Source organism: Schistocerca nitens, chromosome 1 (genome assembly GCF_023898315.1).
Source record: "Schistocerca nitens isolate TAMUIC-IGC-003100 chromosome 1, iqSchNite1.1, whole genome shotgun sequence".
NCBI classification, from domain to species: Eukaryota; Metazoa; Arthropoda; class Insecta; order Orthoptera; family Acrididae; genus Schistocerca; species Schistocerca nitens.
Genome location: NC_064614.1, coordinates 967,057,407 through 967,080,649, shown reverse-complemented (window position 1 = coordinate 967,080,649; position 23,243 = coordinate 967,057,407). Strand labels below are relative to the sequence as shown.

Below are 23,243 nucleotides of genomic sequence, written 5' to 3'. Positions count from 1 at the left end.
TAGTATTGTGTAATGGGAGACATTCTCCTGCGCTTGTACGTGACCTGTGACAGTAATCAAAGACACGCAGACAGCTGCGAACCGTCTGCATCCATTCGTGCTTGACGTCTTCCCCGACGGCGATGTCATCTCTCAGCAGTAAAATTATCCGTGTCTCGGAGTCATAACCAAGCTACAGTCGTTTGAGGAGCATTATAGTGAACTCATGTTGATGTTTTGGTAAGCAGACTAGCCTGACGTAAATCCTACGGATCCCAAGTGGGTCGCTATCGGACGTCATCAAAGCGTACGCAAATCATTGGACTTAATTTACTCAAAATATGTGACCTGCGCGTAGACATCTAACGCCAAAACCTTCACAAACCTATCAACAAACTGTCGTATTTCTGATTCGCAGAATCCGTGATGTATTTCGTTCCCAATACGGACAGCAAGTTATTAAGCATGTGGTCATTCTGTCCTGTGTTGTACAACTTACGTGGCAGTGATCGCTCCTGGACGTGATGTAAGATAATTTAGTTGGCTTCCGTCCTGCTGCTGTCAGTAACTGACTCACGACAGTTTCGAGAAAGGGCCAAAGAAAATATTTAAACACGAAGTAGAAGGATACAAAGTGAAGATTAAAGACATCTCCTAGCTATGATTTTGTAAAGATATTATGAATTCATATTCACTTCACATATAACAGCAACAAGAAAGTTTTTCTAATTTTTTTTCTTGTAGCAGAGCGTGAAAAAACGTTAAACTTACGTTACTGAAATAATAATTAATATACTTATCTTTGAATATGATTAAAAGAAAACAACGCTTCATTCTCCAGTAAAGCTTTTACTTATGTTAACATGAAGTGAAATTCCCCAAAATGAAAGATTTTAGGACACACGACTATGCAGATCCTGGGTACGTATCGTGATACTGTAGTGGGGAAACAGCAGCATTTTCATCAGCGGTGGCAACATTACTTACCGCGGATTACTCCAACAATAGTAGCCTTCCTCAAACTGTGCGGGTAATACACAAACGATTGGCTGAGGGCAGGTGACAAGATTTTTTCGGCATCAGTTTTTATGATGTCGAATTGTGTCAAGCCTCCCTTAACTGTGTTGAGGCACTGAGACAGAAAAAAATCGGTTCACTTAGCCACACTGGCCGTGTGCTCGGTTTCACAACATCATGTTAATATCAGACATTCCAGTACTTCATCTGTTAATACATCAATAACGGGAAACACCCTATCGTTGTGCTGTAACTCTCCATAGGCCAAATTTCTGCGTGACACTCGTTTAGCGATGGCCCGAATTCGGGCAGTTACCACGAAGGACGAACCCTGTCAGCAAACTTGTATTAACTCGTGCTGTTTTCGAACTGCATAAACCACTAAAATTTTATGCTAATGTTCTCCTAAGCGTTCCATGACTCTCTGTTCCACGTTTGTACAGCTACTGTATATCCGTTGAACTGGGCATTAGGACTTCTTCCCGTTTCATTCACGTAGGACCGATTGAGGAATGACTGCTTAAACAGGTCCGTGCGATGTGCCTTTCCTAACCTTGTCTTGTCTTCGCAATACCTGCGAAAGGGTTGCTTGTGAGGTCTTAGTGTATTCCTAGATTCTTCCCTTGAAAGTTTGTAAGCTTTCATGGAATTCCGTCAGTCCTCAGACGCCTGTCAGTACCATTTCTTCAGCGTCTCCGTTGCTTTCTCTCATGGACCTAACAAGCATGTGACCTTACGTGCTGTCCTCCTTAGTATACCTTCAGTATTCAATGGTTCAAATGGTTCTGAGCACTATAGGACTTAACTTGTGAGGTCATCAGTCCCCTAGAACTTAAAACTACTTAAACCTAACTAACCCAAGGACATCACACACATCCATGCCCGAGGCAGGATTCGAATCTGCGACCGTAGCGGTCGCGCGGTTCCAGACCGTAGAGCCTAGAACCGCTCGGCCACTCCGGCCGGCCCTTCACTATTCCCTGTAGGTCCTGTCTGGCATGCGTTCCACGCACTTGAGTAACGTTTCAGAATGGATCGCACGAGTAATTTGTAAATAATTGCGTTTGCGTACTGATTACACGATCCTAGCCTTCTAGCAATGAAATGATACCTGCCACCTGATTACCTACAACAGAATCTGTGGTCATGCTGTTTTATATGCCTACAAACCGTTCCATGCAGGTACTTTAATTAGCTGACTGAGTTCTGATGAATCTTATTGTTATTTTAGTCATAGTACACGATACTCTTCGTTTTGTGAAATGCTCAGTTATATATTTCTGAACATTAAACAGCTTGATACCAGACTTTACACTAATTTTAAGTCATATTAATATTCGTTTGAATATGTGTGCAACTTTTTTCGCACAGTACTTCATTGCAGATATCGGCATCACCTTCGGATAGTTTGAAGTTACTATTAATAGTGTCAGTCAGGTCATTAATACAGAGCATTACTGTACGACACATTTTCACGTGTACGCCCTAAGTTAGTTGTATGTCAGCCGATGGCTCTCCGTCAAGGTTAACATGCTGCGTCCTCCCTGCCAAGTATTTTTTCAAACCATTCGAATTCGTGTTGATACCCGTACTTTCGATTATAAGCGTAGGTGCGTTACTGAGTTAACTGCTCGCCAGAAATGAAGAAATACTACACTAAACTGCATCGATCCATGGCTTTCAGGAAATTGTGTGAGATAAGAGTGGGATTTCGCATGATCGATGTTTCAGGAATCAATGCTGGTTGGCTCGAAGAAGGTCATCCTGTTGGAGATACATTATTACGTTTGAGCTCAGAATATGTTATAAGTTCTACAAAAATGGATGTTAAGAGTACTGAACTGTAGTTTAATGTAGCACTTCTGCTACACTTCTTGCAAATGGGTGTGACTTCTGCTTTCTTGTAACTAATGGACACAGTTCTTTGTTTCTAGAAATTTTATTTCTTCCTATCCGCAACCAGGAGAAAGTCTTTGGTACACATCTGTATTAAATAAATCGATTCACATTTCCCATTTACAGGAGAAGTGACACCTAGAAGACTATGAAATATTAGGAGATTATACAGATCAAAGGTGCAATTTATGATACTACTTTCCAGTCCCTAGATTAGATAACTGAATCTTACTGTCATGCCTCGCTAGAGCATGCAAACTATACTCTATGGAATTCATGCCGACAGATGGAGATGATCGATCACTCTTTCCACTGAGATACTTGCTTTTGAAAATATTTTCCATTGAAACATCTCTACATTGGTGGGGATTCCCGTTTCGCAACAGGAAATACCGAATATTTCACCAGCATAACGATATATCCAAGCGCAAACGATGGTAAACGTATACCATACAATATTTGAAACACTGTATTTACAGTACTGACACTTATTTTGGAGTGACCCTTTCACATGCGCCAGATTAACTTTTGCTTTCTTAATTTTTTTTCTGCATTGTTCATATTTTGTTTCATTAGAACAGGTAACATAGTGTGCCACCAAACGCTTCATTTTCAGACGTATTCTCTAAAGTACGTGTAAAATGTTTTTATCCTGTTGTCTACAGGGTGAAAAGTATTTAAACAGACAAACTCTGGGAGGTTGTAGGGGACATCAAAACAAATATTTTTTCCTAATGTCATTTTTTCCTATGAGGAGTATTTAAACCGGTAGAGGAAGATTTCTCTGGCGGAAAGTTAATTAAACCAACAAACACTTTTCCATTTTTTTTATGACCAAGAGACAACACATTAACACAACCCAATTCCAATTACAGTAGATTTTGAAAAATGCCTCCATTGACTCGTAAACAAAGGTTACACCGTAGAATCATGTTCTGTCTGACACGTGCACAAACCCCAGGAGTATCGTGAATTGTTCATGCTGCTGCTACTATCCGGGCAACCAGATCCTCTTCTAATGCAACAGGAGTTGCATAATGAACTCTCCCCACACAAAAAAATCCAGAGGGGACATATTTGGGGATCGGGCAGGCCATGGTACATGACCACCTCTGCCAGTCCACGTTTCTGGGAACCGTCGGTACTGTACGGCTGGTCCCGGCGGAGGTTCGAGTCCTCCCTCGGGCATGGGTGTGTGTGTTTGTCCTTAGGATAATTTAGGTTATGTAGTGTGTAAGCTTAGGGAGTGATGACCTTAGCAGTTCAGTCCCATAATATTTCACACACATTTGAACATTTTTTGAACCGTCGGACCAGTAATCGACGCACACGACGACTGAAATGACCGGCGCCCCGTCATGTTGGAACCGCATGCGTTGTCTTGTAGGGAGCGGGACGACTTCCAGCAATTCTGGCAATGCTCTGGCGAGAAAATTGTAATAGTGCCTGCCATTTAATGGTCTAGGTAGCAGATACGGCCAAATTAAACAGTCCCTAACAACACCGACCCACACATTAACGAAGAACCGCACTTGATAAGCGCTAGTAATTGTGGCATGTGGGTTATCCTCACTCCAAACATGCGAAGTGTGCATCCTGAAGACTCCATCACACCCGAACGTTGCTTCATCGGTAAACAACACAGAGGATGGAAATGTAGGATGCATTTCACATTGTTCCAGGTACCACTGTGAACACTGTGCTCTGGGTGGATAATCAACTGGTTCCAGGTTGCGGACACTCTGTAAGTGAAATGGACGTAACAATTGCTCTCGAAGGACTGTTCTTACATTCGTCTGATTCGTCACCATGTTACGTGCAATTGCACGAGTGCTGATTGAAGGATCCCGCTCCACATGCTGCAAGACAGCTTCCTCAAATTGCAGCGTTCTTACAGTGCGACGTCGTCCCTGTCCAGGCAATCTGCTAAATGACCCGGTCTCACGCAAACGTTGGTACAGCACCAAAGGTCGTATGATGCGCGATACGGCGATTAGGATACTGTTGTTGATAAACCCGCTGTGCAGCCCGTCCGTTGTGGTGCGCTACGTAGTACGCACCAACCATATCAGTGCACTCACTCCAGGTGTATCGCTCCTGCCGGCCGAAGTGGCCGTGCGGTTAAAGGCGCTGCAGTCTGGAACCGCAAGACCGCTACGGTCGCAGGTTCGAATCCTGCCTCGGGCATGGATGTTTGTGATGTCCTTAGGTTAGTTAGGTTTAACTAGTTCTAAGTTCTAGGGGACTAATGACCTCAGAAGTTGAGTCCCATAGTGCTCAGAGCCATTTGAACCATTTTTTTGTATCGCTCCATTAATAAACAGACACTGCACTACTACACTGGTGGACAGCAGTTGCCTACAATTGAAGAGCGTAATACGACCTCCACCGGTTTAAATAATCCTCACAGGAAAAAATGACATTAGGGAAAAATATTTGTTTTGATGTCCCCTATAACCTCCCCGAGTTTGTCGGTTTAAATACTTTTCACCCGGTATTGTAACAACTGTTTCTGTCTTTACACAGATGCATCTCTTCATAATTGCAGTGCACATACTAAAATAACATTAAAATGGGAGGAAAAATGTCTTGAACAGACATTTCCAGTAACAAAACTGCGGAAGTGCGTCAAATAATAGGAATATTAACTTTTTGTTACCTAGGAATCCTAATCTTTCAACGACCTTTGGGTCTGAGCACCTACACAAATCCACACTTTCTGTACTCAATATGAACAGATATTAACAAAAATTTAACTAATATCTGCAAGTACGAAGGGCGTTCAGCAAGTAATGCAAGACATTTCTTTCTGAAAGAAGATTGGTTTAATTCAGGATCGCAATACACTATATTATTCGTTATTCTTTTGGATGCACAAGCCTTTTTTTCAACATAATTTCTGTTCGATGTGACGGCCTGACGCCATCTTACTGGAAAGGTCTGTAGGCCCACATGGCACCACGCCGCTGGTCTACGTCGGAGACAAGGTTTCAGGCGGCGAGTCATCCACCGGACACGCACCTTTTGAGTACCCCTAGTGGTGGACGAGTGCGTCAGCACTACCACCAGAGACGTCCAGTTGAGCAGCGAGGTGTTTGACTGTGATCCGTCGATCACCTCGAAGTAGAGTGTCCGTACGTTCCAACATTACAGGACTCAGAGCTGCGTGTGGCCGGCCAGCACACGAGAGATCGGACAGGACTGCGCAACCTCGTTGCGATGATGACAAGACGCCTCGCCCAAAACCCTGCGGGGTCTCTTTTGAACAAGAAGATAGAAGCGTTATCTACACTTGCTGTGTGAACCATGCTAAAAATTTTGAAAGTAAGAAAGAAATTTCTTTTATCGTGAGAGAATCAACGTCTCCACGAAACTGTAATAGCCAAAAGTTTGCGCAACGGATAATTGTTGTTGTTGTTGTAGTGGTCTTCAGTCCGGAGTCTGGTTTGAAGCAGCTCTCCATGCTACTCTATCCTGTGCAAGCTTCTTCATCTCCCAGTACTTACTGCAACCTACATCCTTCTGAATCTGCTTAGTGTATTGATCTCTTGGTCTCCCTCTACGATTTTTAATCCTCCACGCTGCCCTCCAATGTTAAATTTGTGATCCCTTGATGCCTCAGAACATGCCCTACTAACCGGTCCCTTCTTTTTGTCAAGTTGTGCCACAAACTCCGCTTCTCCCCAATTCTATTCAATACGTCCTCATTAGTTATGTGATCTGCCCATCTAATCTTCAGCATTCTTCTGTAGCACCACATTTCGATAGCTTCTATTCTCTTCTTGTCCAAACTAGTTATCGTCCATTTTTCACTTCCATACATGGCTACGCTCCATACAAATACTTTCAGAAACGACTTCCTGACACTTAAATCTATACTCGATGTTAACAAATTTCTCTTCTTCAGAAACGCTTTCCTTGCCATTGCCAGTCTACATTTTATATCCTCTCTACTTCGACCATCATCAGTTATTTTGCTCCCCAAATAGCAAAACTCCTTTACTACTTTCAGTGCCTCATGTCCTAATCTAATTCCCGCAGCCTCACCCGACTTAATTCGATTACATTTCATTATCCTCGTTTTGCTTTTGTTGATGTTCATCTTATATCCTTCTTTCAAGACACTGTCCATTCCGTTCAATTGCTCTTCCAAGTCCTTTGCTGTCTCTGACAGAATTACAAAGTCATCAGCAAACCTCAAAGTTTTTATTTCTTCTCCATGGATTTTAATACCTACTCCGAATTTTTCTTTTGTTTCCTTTACTGCTATCTCTATATACAGATTGAATAACATCGGGGTTAGGCTACAACCCTGTCTCACTCCCTTCCCATCCACTGCTTCCCTTTCGTGCCCCTCGACTCTTATAACTGCCATCTGGTTTCTGTACAGATTGTAAATAGCCTTTCGCTCCCTGTCTTTTACCCCTGCCGCCTTTAGAATTTGAAAGAGATTATTCCAGTCAACATTGTCAAAAGCTTCCTCTAAGTCTACAAATGCTAGGAACGTAGGTTTGCCTTTCCTTAATCTTTGTTCTAAGATAAGTCGTAAGGTCAGTATTGCCTCACGTGTTCCAACGGATAATTATTTAATCTATAAGTTCACCCGACTGCAGCTGTAACGACTGTAAGCAACGATATTCTTTATAACCCCCAACATAATAGATCCAACTCTCTTCTCTTAGACATTGTTCGTGCCATGTACTCTATGTTCTTCATATAAGGAATATCTATTCTGTCAATAATGCGGGTGCTCTAACATTGTAACGAGAACAGTAATTCATGTTACTAGAATTTCCAGAATTAGGCTTTTACTCACTCTGTATATATTTCCACCTCATTCGACGGTAATACGGGTGCCCTAACAATGATTGTAATGAGAAACACTAACTGATATTATCTGAGTTTACAAAATTTTCTTTTATTCATTTCACTATATTTTCACATAAGCTTGTAGACGAGTAATTCACAATTGCAACTGAGTTCTTTGACTGTGACAAATGTTACGGTTTCTAAAATCTAAATTAAACTACTTTGGTCTCGTAATTCTCAACATTAGACCCAAGGACAAGGTGAGATGGTTTCCACATTCGATCTCTCGCATTTACTCACACATACGTTTTAGATACCGAGCCAAGCAATGAATTGCAAAGTTCAGCATCTACACTCCTGGAAATGGAAAAAAGAACACATTGACACCGGTGTGTCAGACCCACCATACTTGCTCCGGACACTGCGAGAGAGCTGTACAAGCAATGATCACACGCACGGCACAGCGGACACACCAGGAACCGCGGTGTTGGCCGTCGAATGGCGCTAGCTGCGCAGCATTTGTGCACCGCCGCCGTCAGTGTCAGCCAGTTTGCCGTGGCATACGGAGCTCCATCGCAGTCTTTAACACTGGTAGCATGCCGCGACAGCGTGGACGTGAACCGTATGTGCAGTTGACGGACTTTGAGCGAGGGCGTATAGTGGGCATGCGGGAGGCCGGGTGGACGTACCGCCGAATTGCTCAACACGTGGGGCGTGAGGTCTCCACAGTACATCGATGTTGTCGCCAGTGGTCGGCGGAAGGTGCACGTGCCCGTCGACCTGGGACCGGACCGCAGCGACGCACTGATGCACGCCAAGACCGTAGGATCCTACGCAGTGCCGTAGGGGACCGCACCGCCACTTCCCAGCAAATTAGGGACACTGTTGCTCCTGGGGTATCGGCGAGGACCATTCGCAACCGTCTCCATGAAGCTGGGCTACGGTCCCGCACACCGTTAGGCCGTCTTCCGCTCACGCCCCAACATCGTGCAGCCCGCCTCCAGTGGTGTCGCGACAGGCGTGAATGGAGGGACGAATGGAGACGTGTCGTCTTCAGCGATGAGAGTCGCTTCTGCCTTGGTGCCAATGATGGTCGTATGCGTGTTTGGCGCCGTGCAGGTGAGCGCCACAATCAGGACTGCATACGACCGAGGCACACAGGGCCAACACCCGGCATCATGGTGTGGGGAGCGATCTCCTACACTGGCCGTACACCACTGGTGATCGTCGAGGGGACACTGAATAGTGCACGGTACATCCAAACCGTCATCGAACCCATCGTTCTACCATTCCTAGACCGGCAAGGGAACTTGCTGTTCCAACAGGACAATGCACGTCCGCATGTATCCCGCGCCACCCAACATGCTCTAGAAGGTGCAAGTCAACTACCCTGGCCAGCAAGATCTCCGGATCTGTCCCCCATTGAGCATGTTTGGGACTGGATGAAGCGTCGTCTCACGCGGTCTGCACGTCCAGCACGAACGCTGGTCCAACTGAGGCGCCAGGTGGAAGCGGCATGGCAAGCCGTTCCACAGGACTACATCCAGCATCTCTTCGATCGTCTCCATGGGAGAATAGCAGCCTGCATTGCTGCGAAAGGTGGATATACACTGTACTAGTGCCGACATTGTGCATGCTCTGTTGCCTGTGTCTATGTGCCTGTGGTTCTGTCAGTGTGATCATGTGATGTATCTGACCCCAGGAATGTGTCAATAAAGTTTCCCTTTCCTGGGACAATGAATTCACGGTGTTCTTATTTCAATTTCCAGGAGTGTATATCGCTACCTTCTCGTCATTTCTAAATCAGTTTTCATATCTAGCCTATTTTTTTATTATCACCCCTGGTTATATACTTTTCGCTCACGTGATTGACAATTTACTACGACTCTCACTATTCAGTTGGGATCTAGTAAAGACTTTAAAAATACGTTCAGATTGACTCTCTTATGGAACCACAAAATTACCGTAGCTGAGACTGAATGGATTCAATTGCTCTTTGTCTCCAAAATAATACACGAAATTTTACAACACCGTGCTTCATTGCACAATATCACATTTTTATTCTACACTGTACTTACAGTTTCCATACGCGTCGTCGATCATCTAATTCTCGTGGTTTATTTTTAAAAGTTTCCCACATTCCAAAATTTGTCTTCCGGTACGTTATTCCCACGTATTGCTGGTATTACTTCCATTCGCAAATGTACATTTACACAAAAGTAACGTTATCCCCTGCAATCTCCCGTTGCTTAAAATTTCCGAAATTACTCCTACAAATTCAAGATCGAACTTAACTACTTTATTTACTTGAAAAGCATACGAAAAAGATTTGTTAGTTCCTGCTTAATGTCAACAGTACCAAGTAATTTTCAAACCACACCGTTCATCTTCTTTGTCTGCCACATGTGGTATGTGCAAGGTGAAAAAATTACCCATGTTCGTCACATGCATTCTTTACACCGAGTAAAGTAATAGCAACAAACTTTTATTTAAATCCTAACTGTTTCGAAAACTTAATTTTCGACATAATGAAACTTAATGTATCAAATTTCCAACACAAATTTTTCACACGCACAAGTTCTACCTGCCTACATAGATTTTCTCCCGTCCAAAATTTACTAAAAATATTTCTAATGTAAGCTGAAAAAGAAGATAATCACTTATTATTGCCTTAAGTAATTCATTCCTATCTCCTCTTTGTGAGCAATTATGCTCAGCCGTTAACAAGCTGCATCCATCCAGTCCAGAGTCCCCAGCGCGAGTGCTCTCTTGTCGCCTGGCCACTAGTTCCTACCGGCCTAACCAGAGGGTGTGGTGACTCCTGACCAATGAGCGCTCTAGAAATTCAAGTGTTTGAAATTCCTAGTTCCTTCCTCTCGTACATACAATGAAAACTGCCCGCGCTTGTCAGCACAGTGAGCTAAAGGTGAAGTTACAGACTATCCTATCCCCCATCTCTCCGATGTCAAAGACCCACATCTACATAAGAACATTCTCACTTGTCGCCAAAATTGATATACATTGCTTATCTACAGATATTACTTCATTCTGCTTTTACTCACATCATCTCAAATCATTCATCCAGACCCTTTTCCATCCATACTGCTTTTATTACTGTTGTGGAATTTTAAGGAATGGACAAAAGGAATGTTGGGTTACATACACAGGGTGCGGCAGCATTCATAGCGTAATTTGACTTGCGTAGTACAATGATGTACTGCAGGAATGCGCGCCAGCTCGTGCCGCATTCGTGTACTAATGAGCTGCCATTTCGAGTGTGACTGTGATATGAAGCGGTCGAGTGCACAGCATCTTGCCTTTGCTGTTGAAAGCTATTTCAAGAATAACGACTCTGTTATTGCTGCTCAACGTCTATTTCGGCAACATTTCAACTTGGGATGTCATGGGAAAGATGTCAGATGAAGCTCATTTCGAGTTATGTGGTTCAGTGAATAAAAATATGGGTTATTGGAGTGATGTAAACCGGCATGAACTCCACATCAAGCCCTTGCAAAGTTCTTGTGTCACAGTGTGGTGTGGAGTTGCTTCGTTTGGGATTATTGGGCTTTACTTCTTTGAGGATGACAGTAGTGTGGCTGTAACTGTCATAGTGGTAAATATCTTCAAAAGCAAGTATCTCAGTGGAACGAGAGATCATCTCCATCGCTCAGCATGAATTCCACAGAGCTTGCATTGGATGCTGTAGGTGCGCATGACAGTTTCAGTTCCCTAAATTGCACCTTTCATCTGTATGTTCCCCTAATGGCTCACTGACTTCTTGGTGCCACTTATCCTGTAAATGGGAAATGATAATCGATTTAATTAATAAAGATGTGTGCCAATACATGGTCCTGGTTGCCGATAGGATGAAATAAAATTTCTAGAAACAAAGAACTCTGTTCTCTAGTTACAGGAAAGCACAGGTCACACCCATTTAAAGGTAGCTTAGCTGAAGTGATGTACTAAAATACAGTTCAGTATTCTTAACACCCATTTCTTTTAGAATCTTGTGGTGTCACCGCCAGACACCACACTTGCTAGGTGGTAGCCTTTAAATCGGCCGCGGTCCGTTAGTATACGTCGGACCCGCGTGTCGCCACTATCAGTGATTGCAGACCGAGTGCCGCCACACGGCAGGTCTAGAGAGACTTCCTAGCACTCGCCCCAGTTGTACAACCGACTTTGCTAGCGATGGTTCACTGACAAAATACGCTCTCATTTGCCGAGACGATAGTTAGCATAGCCTTCAGCTACGTCATTTGCTACGACCTAGCAAGGCGCCATGTTCAGTTACTATTTATATTGTAAATAATGTACAGACAAGAGCTACGTTCAACGTTAATGAATTAAAGTTCAGTATTCCACCATCTGCGTCCGTTTTTCTAAGTTCTAATTTCCTTGTCCTGTTCCAGACCTCACGCCAGCCTGCGTGAGCTAAACGCGTGCCTTTCGGCTTCCTCTAACTCGTGGGTTGGCTCTCCTGCCAATCCACAACAAATCTTATAACATATTCTGAGCTGAAACGTAATAACGTATGGTCGGCCGGCGTGGCCGTGCGGTTCTAGGAGCTTCAACCTGGAACCGTGTGACCGCTTCGGTCGCAGGTTCGAATCCCGCCTCGGGCATGGATGTGTGTGATGTCCTTAGGTTACTTAGGTTTAATTAGTTCTAAGTTCTAGGCGACTGATGACCTTAGAAGTTAAGTCGCATAGTGCTCAGAGCCATTTTAACCATTTTCGTAATAACGTATCTCGAACAGAACGACCTCCTCTATGCCAACTAGCATTGATTCCAGAAACATCGATCATGAGAAATGCAACTCGTGTTAATCTCTCATGACTTCCTGAAAGCCGTGAATCCACGCAGTTTTGTGCCGCATTTCTTCATTTCTGGGGAGCAGCTGACTCAGTACCACACCTACAGTTATTATCGAATGTATGACACTATTGGGTATCAAGAGGAATTCGACGGGTCTGAAAATTTCTTGGCAGGAACGCGCAGTGTGTTAACCTGGATGGAGAGTCATCGGCTGATATAAAAGTAAATTAAGGCGTAGCCATGGAAGTATGTCGTACAGTAATCTCGTGTATTAATGACCTGACTGACATTATTAATAGTAACTTCAAAGATTTGGAAGGTGATGCAGATGTCTGTAATGATGTTCTATGCGAAAAACGTTGCACAAATATTCCAACAAATATTGATAAGACTTCAAACTAGCGGAAAGTCTGGCAGCAGGCAGCTAAATCTTCAGAAATATATAATTGTATACTTCACAAAAAGAGAAATGTCGTACACTATGACCAAAAAACAATAACACCCATCTCAACTAATACAAGTATTTACGTGGAACGGTTTGTAGGGATATGAAACAGAATGATCACATATTCCGTCGTAGCTAATCGTGTGACAGGTATCTTTCATAGGTAGAAGACTAGGATAATGTAATCAATATGGAAGTGAAATTGGTTACAAACCACTCGCGCGATCCATTCTAAAACGTTACTCAAGTGCGTGAAATTTGTGGCAAAGAGGTCTTATAAGGAATATTGAAGCTATACAAAGGAAGACAGCACGTAAGGTCTTATGCTTGTTAGACCCACGAGAGAAAGCGACGGAGACCCCGAAGAAACTGTACTGACAGTCGCTTGAGAACTGACTGACGCCATTCCGTGAAAGGTTAAGAAATTAAAGGGAGGAATCTAGGAATATACTGTGACTTCATATACGTCCTTTTCAATACGGGTTGCGAAGGTAAGACAATGTTAGATCAGTTACAGTTCACAGAGTTGTTTAAGCAGTCATTCTTCAAGCGGTCCACACGTGAATGGAACGGGAAGAAGCCCTTATAACCAGTGCAAAGGGAAGTACCCACCACGAAGCACTTCACGGGGATTGTAGAATATACCGTAGTTGTACAGAGGTGGAACAGGATGTCAAGGCGGTAGTTTGTCTCCTGTTTTTGACGTGATAAAATTTTGGAAATTTGTGGTAAGGACTATGGTACCAAACTGCTGAGGTCATCGATCCCTAGGCTTGCGCACTACTTAATCTAACTTAAACTAACTTACATTAAGGACAACACACACAACCGAGGGAGGACTCGAACTTCCGACGGGGGGAGCCGCGCGCAACGTGACAAGACGCCTCAGACCGCACGGCTACCCTGCGCGGCCAACGTCATAAAGATACTACACTGGCATGTCTGATATTAACATGCTATTGTGAAATTGAGTACACGGCCAGTATGACAAATTACTTGGGTTTTGTTTCCGCCTCAACACAGTTAAGTGAAGCTTGCCATAATCTGTCATGGTAAAAACTAATGCCGATAAAATCTTGTTACCTGCTCTCAGACGATCATTTGTGTATTATCCGTACAATCTGAGAAAGACGATAATTGTTGGAGTAATCCGAAACAAATACTGTTGACACTGTCTGATGAAAATTCTACCGTTTCCCCACTGCAGTATCACTGTGCGTACCTAACATCTACGTAGTCATGTGACGAAGATCTTCCATTTTGGGGAATTTCAGTTTACGTTAACGGAAGTAAAAGCATCACCGGAGAAAACGGCGTTGTTTTCTTTTAACCATATTCCACGATAAATATCTTTATTATTATTTCAATAACGTAAGTTGAACGTTTTACATGCGCTACTACAAGGAGAAAAGATGAAAATAATTTTCGAGTTGCTGTTATATGTGAAGTGACTAAGAATTCATAAAGTCGTGACAAAAATCATAGCTAGAAGACATCTTTAATGGTAACTTTGTTCGCTTAGACTTCGTGTTTAAATATTTTCTTTGCTCGTTTCTCGAAAGTAATGTTTCTAGTCAGTTACTGACAGGCGGTTAACTGTCAGAAGCAGGACGAAAGCTATCTACGGTCTCTGTATTATCCTGCATCTCATCAAAGAGCGATCACTGCCACGTAAGTTGTAAAGCGAAGAATATACACTGATCAGCCAAAACATTGTGACCACCTGCCAGAGACCCGACAGTTCGTTGGTACTTTTGTGAAGATGTGTGGCATTGGATGTATACACATCGGTATTGTATTTCGCGTAAATAACGGACTGTTGATTTGCGTACGTCTTGATGGCGCCTGATAGCGACCCAGATGTTCTCCACAGGATTTGCATTAGGTGAATTTGGTAGCCGAGATATCAACATAAGTTCATTATAATACTCCGCAGTCCACGGTTGCACGGTTCTGGCCCCGAGAATCGAACAGTTATATTGCTGAAAGATGAAATCGACGTTTGGGAAAACATCAAGCACGAAGGGATGCAAGTGGTTCGCAGCTGTCAGCGTGTCTTCAATTACTATCACAGGTCCCACGCAAGCGCAGGATAATATCTTCCATAGCATAATACTGCTGCCCCTAGCCAGCGTCCGTGGAGCGTTGTACGTTTAGTGCCGCCGTTCACGCCGGTGACGGCGTTTGAGGACCTAATATAGCAAAAATGTGATTCACTCTGAGAGCTGACACGTTTCAATTGCTCGACGGTGGAATCTCGATGTCCCGTGCCCATTGCAATCGTAACTGAGCATGCTGTTGGGTCAACATGTGAATACGTAGGCGTGGTCTGCTGCGGTGCTCCATGTTCAACATTGTACGATAAACACTACTGCGTCCACCAGCATTGTGACACAGATCACCATCTATCAAAATGGCTCGAGCACTATGGGACTTAACACCTGAGGTCATCAGTCCCCCAGAACTTAGAACTACTTAAACCTAACTAACCTAAGGACATCACACACATCCATGCCCGAGGCAGGATTCGAATCTGTGACGTAGGGGTCGCGCGGTTCCAGACTGAGGCGCCTAGAACCGCTCGGCCACAAGGGCCGGGCACCATCTATCCTGCTTTACAGTCTACACGAGCCTCCGAACCCCACGCTATGTGAAGAGCAGTGGACGTCCAGCCATTTAGCGCCTAGTGGTAGTTTCAGTGTCATTCTATCTCTTTCTGTACATGCTCACGATAGCACATGAACATTCGACCAGCTTCGCCGTTTTCGAGATACTCGTTCACAGGCGCTGTGAAATAATAGCTGTCCTTTTGTTGTGTACATAGTTCCGCGTAGTCAGCGCGTACACAACTTTCCCAATAGAGCGCGTCCCGGTAAGCACAACAGCGCAGGCGCAGCGCTCGTCCGTCTCCGCACTACGAGATGGCACTGTCTTAGAGACGGACCAAATTCTGCTTCCGCCGATCCGCGTATTAATATGTCACGCAGCCAATGAGATTGCTGCTAACGTAGAACCTTTTCTCCTGTCGGATCACACCTGAACGCGCGAGGTATTATAACGAGTGTACAGACCTCCGATTAGTTAGTCTGCATTAGTCTGCATCAGTTTGCATTAGTCTGCGTTAGTCTGTAGTCAAGTTTCAGTCTGCGCCTAATAAGATTATCATATTCCTCTACATAGCCATGAAGAGAAATGTATAAACACTTTGTCAAGTATCAGAGATATGTGACAATAAGATTAACGTACCAAGACCAAAGGAACTGATGCGCACAGGGCATCATCCTAGCGAAGATATGGGCTGCAAATGGGGAAATCAATTGAGATAAGCGATTTGCAAAGGTGTGGTATGCGTACTGTAAGACCTTCGGTACACACACCATCAGATTATTTGACTTGTCGCTCTAACGAAGTAGGCGACTGTCAGCAATATGTCTCGTGGTCTTATCGTGGAGTGTTTATCTACTGCCGTTAGGTCAGACGATAGAAATGCCACTTGCACGCTTAGAGTAGCAGATTGACAGTGACCAAAATTGACAATCTGAAGTTCTTTTGGTATTGGTATGTTAATCTTATTCTCACACATCTGATACTTGACAAAAGGGTCTATACATTTATCTTCCTGGCTATATACAGGAATATGGTAATCTTATTAGGTGCAGACTGAAACTTGACTATAGAATGGTACACTAATGCAGACTGGTACAGACTGGTGCAGACAAATGTAGACTGACTAATTGGAGGTCTGTACACTCGTTATAATACCTCACGTGTTCATGTATCACTGCGCGAGTGTGATCCGCGAGGAGAAAAGGTTCTACGTTAGCAGCAATCTCATTGGCTGCGTTACATATTAATACGCGGATCGGCGGAAGCAGAATTTGGTCCGTCTCTATGGCAGCGCCATCTCGTAGTGCGGAGACGGACGAGCGCTGCGTCTGCGCTGTTGTGCTTAACGGGGCGCGCTCTAGTAGGAAAGTTGTGTACGCGCTGACTACGCCGAACTATGTACGCAATAGTGTCATAAGCGTTTACCAACAAAATTCTGTGCGTCTATGTAACCGTTTCAGGACTTTTTGCTCTGCATGTAGGTAGCGTGAATATGGATGTGTGATTTAAAATATTATACAACGGTTAGCAACCATCCTCCTTTTCTTTTTAACAAGTAGAACGAATAAATCATTAAAATTAAAAATTCTAACATAAGATAACAGATAAAAGTGATTTCTTTGCGTTAACATGTAGTAATTACGCTTCTGTTCTAGGTTTATTTGAAACTGTATCCATTTTGCCATAGATGGACGAAGACGCATCGATGGCGGGGACCACGGACATCGTATGGTTAGGGGTTACGTCACAAAGTACGGAACTGTGCCACGAGACTACATTGTGGGACTATGGAGATCGCAGTAAAGTCGTTCGAAAAACGGGTGGATGCCAGTGTACTTCATGCAGTCATCTCAAACACATCGTCGCTTGGTATGTTTGTCGGATTTGCAGTCAGGTCCTGGAGTGAAACAGTGCCTCGACTTTCCAAATGGTGGACACCCTCAGGAGCGAAGCTGAACTGCTGAGAAGCGAGACTGGTCGCCCCTTGCAGGCCATACAATGCCCATGACACGTGGTCAAGAAGTTGTCAGCGTTGCCCCTTAACAGAGTGATGAATATGGGACGACTGGCTTTCGGCTAAAATCAGTCGATTCGGTTGTGGTAACAGACTGGTATGTAGTGTAGCCCGAGTTTGATAGATCATAATTTGTTTGCGAGCTGTCGAAGCCAACGATTTTGAGCATCAAATCAAAATTGTGGTAATAGACTGACCTTTAGTGTAGCCTAAAGTTTACGTTCGTGTCATATTTAAACTGTTGACTCAGCTGAACGCCACTGGTACTGTACCCATTTTGGCTGCTCATAGTACACAAGCAGCGTCTCCGTTGGTGAAAGCTAGAAAAGCGATACATCACGTTCGAGACAACTGTCTCTAAGGCCGCTCCGACTGCGCATCTAGCGTTCTAAGGCAAGACGTGGAACCCCGTTTTACTATGTAGCAAGTAGAGTCCTGCATGACCGAGTACGCGAGCACGAAATACGAGATGGGGCGAGCACACCCTAACTGGATAGGCTGCCCGCACTAGTTCTTGTGACCGAGCATAGAAGCGGTGACCGAATACGTATCACGTAACTTCAAACAAATTACACGTGTCATTATCCGTGTGAGACGGCAACCAATACGGGCTTCTCATTTCTGGTGTGTCTGTCTCTGTAATCATGCAGCACGAGGAAGCGAGTGCAGTAAGACCTAAGAATGAAACCAATGTTTACACATTGAAGGAACGGGAAGGTCTAAAAAGCCAAGTATGGAGTAGATTTCTGTTGGTTGTAGACGAAAATAGTGCGTCTACTGGATACGTATCGTGCATAAACTGCTCCACATTATTGTGTTTCCAGTCGGGAGCCCCTCATTTAAAGAAACACAGTTGCAGGAAACCTCACAAAGATACAGCTCCTTCAGGGATACCGGCAGTAATAAAAAATAGTATTACAGCAAAATGTGTTGCAATGTGTGCTAATGATATGACACCTTTTAATACTGTTTCCGGTAAACGTTTCAGAGAACTAGGCCAAGAATTAATACATACAGGTGCGCATTATGAAGAAGTTAACGAGGCTGATGTCAAGCCACATCCCACTACTATAAGCTGACATGTCAAAGAACAAGCTGATGCAATGCGAAGCAGCATAATGCCTTCTGTTATTGCGAAAGTTATTAATGAAACAAGCGCTGCGACAGTTGATATGTGGACTGATTCGCATAATCAGGTGCACTGTTTGACGCTTACAACACATTACGTTAACACAGATTGGTCTCCTGTGAACAATGTTTTATTTACAACAAAATTCCCTGGCGTTAAGAAGAGGGGGTAAATATAATGAAAGAAATTGAAGAGAGGGTGGCTGATTGGACCATTTCGCCGCACATGTTGCACAGTTTTGTTTATGTTTCCGACCATGTTTCCAATGTAATAAAGGCTTTGGAAAATCACGACAGGATTCCGTGTGCTGCTCATTGAATAAACACAGCACTTAGCCATACTTTCGATGAAGATAACTTCTTGTTAAATCATGCCCCGAACATCGCATCAGCAATAAAAACTGCAAAATGCATTGTAAGGTACATTAAGAAAAGTGGCCTCTGCTCGTCTTTGAAATCATCTTTGAAACAAGAGGTCTGCACACGCTGGAACAGCTTGTACACTATGCTGGAATCCTTACACACTCAGTATAACGAAGTTGCTGCTTTGCTGACGGAAAAGGACTCCGCTTACAGATTGCAAGGATATGATAATGAGATTGCAGGAAAAATTGCGCATTTTCTGAGACCATTTCTAGAGGCCACAGATGAATCAGAAGGCGAAAAAGAACCGACAATCCAGTTAGTTCTTCTTTGGTTTCACAAACTGCAACAAATTTGCAGTGCCAATGACACTGGCTGTCATGTGAGTTAAAAGCACTGTTTCATTATAATACGCGATAGATTTATAATTAACTAGCGTAATTGATGTGTACTAACAGATATGTATTTTTTTACTTTCCTAGTGCTTTATGAATTTAGCTGTGTCACGTAATCGTTCTTGGAAACGTTACTTTTGTATTAAAAGAGAGAGAGAGAGAGACAGAGATAAATACATTGTGTGTGTGTGAGAGAGAGAGAGAGAGAGAGAGACAGAGACAGAGATAAATACATTGTGTGTGTGTGTGTGTGAGAGAGAGAGAGAGAGAGAGAGAGAGAGAGAGAGAGAGAGAGGCGCTGGATTTGTACAGTGCAGCGAGCCGGGGCGAGGCGAGGTGAGACGTCAGCGGTGACCGGTCATGCTCGGTTATCCGCGTGTCCGGAATCCAGACATCAGACATGGGGCGAGTACGTGACCGAGCCGAGACGTGTGGGGCCGGACACGAGCGGCTCGGTCCCCCCGTCAACAGGCGAGCAGTGACCGGTCAAACAGTGAGCGTTGCAGCACTCTAGTAGCAAGGCCACCATTGGCGGCTTCAGGTGTACGTGCTGTAGATGTCCTGTGATCTACATAAGGCTGATGTCTCAGACGTCTCAGCAATCGAGCTTCTCATCTGAAGATGTTGATGATTTGAAGAGGCGAAAAATTGAGTAAAACTGGTTTTGGGATCCAGCTGCAAGCCCTCCAAACAATCGTGAAGAGCGTATGTTCAAAAACCAAAGTTAGAATGTTTGTCTTGCTGTAAAATATATCTTACGGTTACCTTGTATCATTCGGAAACGCTCCATTGAACTGTCACGAATATTTAACATATTTTAAATGAAGTGCGTTCTGCGGCGATTTCACTAAACGATTTTTTCTCCACAAATCATATTAATTCAGGAAATAATGTACATCCTGAATTTGGGAATTGGTGAGAGATATTCTTTGAATTCTCTTGAAGTTTTTACCGTTATAATGGTCATTCTAAATCCTGACCGACGTAATGAAATTGAAGTAACATTCTTGAAATACAATATTCAATGTAAAATGTTAATTAAAATGAAGAATGTCGCAACAGCTATAGTGATGAAGGGTGAAATAAAGCACAGCTGGTACAGAATACACAAACTGTATTTATATCCTTTTTGTGACGCAAGTGTAGTAACTCGAGCTTTCGAAATGGATGGCTCATAGCCTTCTGATAAGTAATATTTGGGCGGAAAGTGAAGAAAAGGTGTTGTGTTAGTTCCTGAATGTCGGACTTTATTTCAATTTGCAAAGTCAAATTTTAAACCATTTTGTACAGCCATAAGTGCGAGCACTTATGAAACAGTCTGTGGTTATGTTATAACATGGTTGTATCGTAAGGGTGATGAGGCTTTCCACAGAAAAAGAGCAACACATGGAAAATGCTGACAACAATAAGGAACACGATGATGGCGACATCAGGGAATAATTTTCATGGCACTGGAGGGAGCTTTAGAGGGTAAGAAGTGTAGGGTGAGGTAGTGGCTGGAATGTATCCAACAAATACTTGTCGACTCAGACTGCAAGTGCTGCTCTGAGATTAAGGGAGAAATTCATGGCGGATGTCATCAACCACACAGAAGACTATTGATTCCAAAAATAAAAATGGAGATCCGTTCGAAGGAACTCCATAGCGCTTTACGAAAGCAAAGTATAATGTAGCAGCATCCGGCTTCATCTTCTCTCAACATTACCAGCAACATAATACTGAATGCTACATGCACCCGTCAGTATTACATCTTTGGATCTACATTTTTAAATTAGTATAAATGATTCATGTATTTTTTATTAGAGTGTTTACTTTGGCAGAAGAAATTGGCTGATTTTGGTGCCGGTAGATCAATGCATAGCAAATATCGACTAGCTATGAATATGCGGTGTCTGAGCAATGCCAAGGAACAGAAGTATTTTGACACTCTACGACATATGCAGTCTTTTAGTCCACAAACAATAGAAATACTGTGCCTGAAAGGCTTCGGCTTGCAGTCAACGTGGAAGAATGTAAATTATGATTACGTAAGAGATGAGGTAGAATGTGAAATAGGTTAGAACAGAAGTCTTGATCTCGGTAATACATATGATAACATTCAGTGGAAATGACTCTTCTAAAGGAAGAACGATATATGCCGAGATTCGAAGGAATGGAGAGTGCTATTAAACTTATACTTGTACCAAACAAAAACTATAGAAACTTATGGAAGCATAAGCACAGAAAAAATCAGAAGAGGGGGAACGGCAAGGATGTTCTTGATCGCCATACTTGTGTATTGTGTGTATTGAAACCGGGGACCTAGAAACGACGGAGAGGCTTCGTCCCGCCGTAGCCCCACAACAAGCCACAGCAGTCCACCCACCCCACCGCCGCCCTGCGCCGAACCCAGGGTTATTGTGCGGTATGCATCAAACAACACGAACGCCACGTGCTGTTAACACGAAGTGTGAAATCCGCGCTAGCGGAACATTACGAGAATTGCAGCCAAGATACAGATTTTCTACAACATACGTATCCTGGCCAAGGAACGCAACCGCAACATTTATAGATAGAAAGTCCGAGAACCGGTAGACCTTCTGAGAGCGAATACAATTTCAGTAAAGATGATACAGGCTTCCAGGTTCGTGGCTTTCGCCATCAGGGATGTAGATACGCAGTTGAGCCATCTAAGAGCGAAAGTAGTTTTAAACCTAGAAAATCAAGGGAGGGAAATGTTACATTACTGCTGAACTACCATACAGTTTACTACTTCAGTTTTATTCACACGGATTCACAATTTATACTTTATGCGTTAGTTAATTACAATTATTAGTTCTCAAATGTTCTACATGCCAAATTAAGTACAAAATATCCTGTTTTACACCCTTCTGCAGCCTTAAATTTTATGATTTAGTAATCAAGTGTTAATAGGGATGATTTCAGTAGGATTCCAGCTTCGTTGTTTCCCGCCAGCAAGGAAGAAAATAAGCGGTAATGGTGCGCGAGAAACACAAGCAAACGAGAGGAAGTCATGTATGCGGTATTTTGATAAACATTCCCCCTCACTTGAGCTGCGTGTTTCGCTACCCGTCTATTGGTGATGACCCGCTAATAGTAGCCCAAAAAATTTCATCCAGTAATCCTACTTCTTTAGAACAAGCACAGGAAATGTCCCCTTTTGTAACTGAAATGGCCACTGGTTGTAGACAGTGTCACGCTAAACGTGAACATCATAGGTCCTTGAAGAATATAGCAGCATAGGGCTCGAAATTGAAGATTTTACCTAGATTTTGTAAAACGTCTAGAAGAAAAAAAAAAGACACAAATGTGCTTCTGAAAGAGGGTGATCAAAGTAGATGGATGGAAAGGAAAATAAATTTAGTAGTATTAAAAGGAAAAAGTACACAGAAAAATCACCTCAGAGTCACCGGTGAAAGTAAATTATCCCTTTTCGGGCTCATTCTAAGGTATAATTGCAACTCCGAAACGTTTTCGATGTACAGAGACTTGGAAATAAAGGCAGAAGAAAACCAAGAAACAAGATTATACATAAACTGATGCAGAGCATGGGGCACCGAAATTACGAAAAAAGTACAGACAAAAGATGTGAAAAGTGACAGTGACGAGGCATAGCCTTTAACAAACGATAGCTGGAGAATGCCAGGATTACGTCAGCTGTTGTATTATAGTAACTCCTGAAATGTTCCTGAACAATATATTAACGAATATCTGACACGTCTTCAAATGTTTGTGCAAATGTTAGTTCGAAATACAGTGAAAGATTCGCTTA

General features: G+C 43.3%; 2 protein-coding genes across 3 annotated transcripts in view; both read right to left on the bottom strand.

The window, feature by feature from the left end:
* LOC126195066 (uncharacterized) overlaps nucleotides 1-23,243 on the bottom strand; it is a 284,997-nt gene that overhangs the window by 10,587 nt on the left and 251,167 nt on the right. The window lies entirely within an intron of this gene.
* The window catches only part of LOC126195029 (uncharacterized), a 222,394-nt gene that overhangs the window by 191,002 nt on the left and 8,149 nt on the right, over nucleotides 1-23,243 (bottom strand). The gene's annotated exons all lie outside the window — the stretch shown is intronic.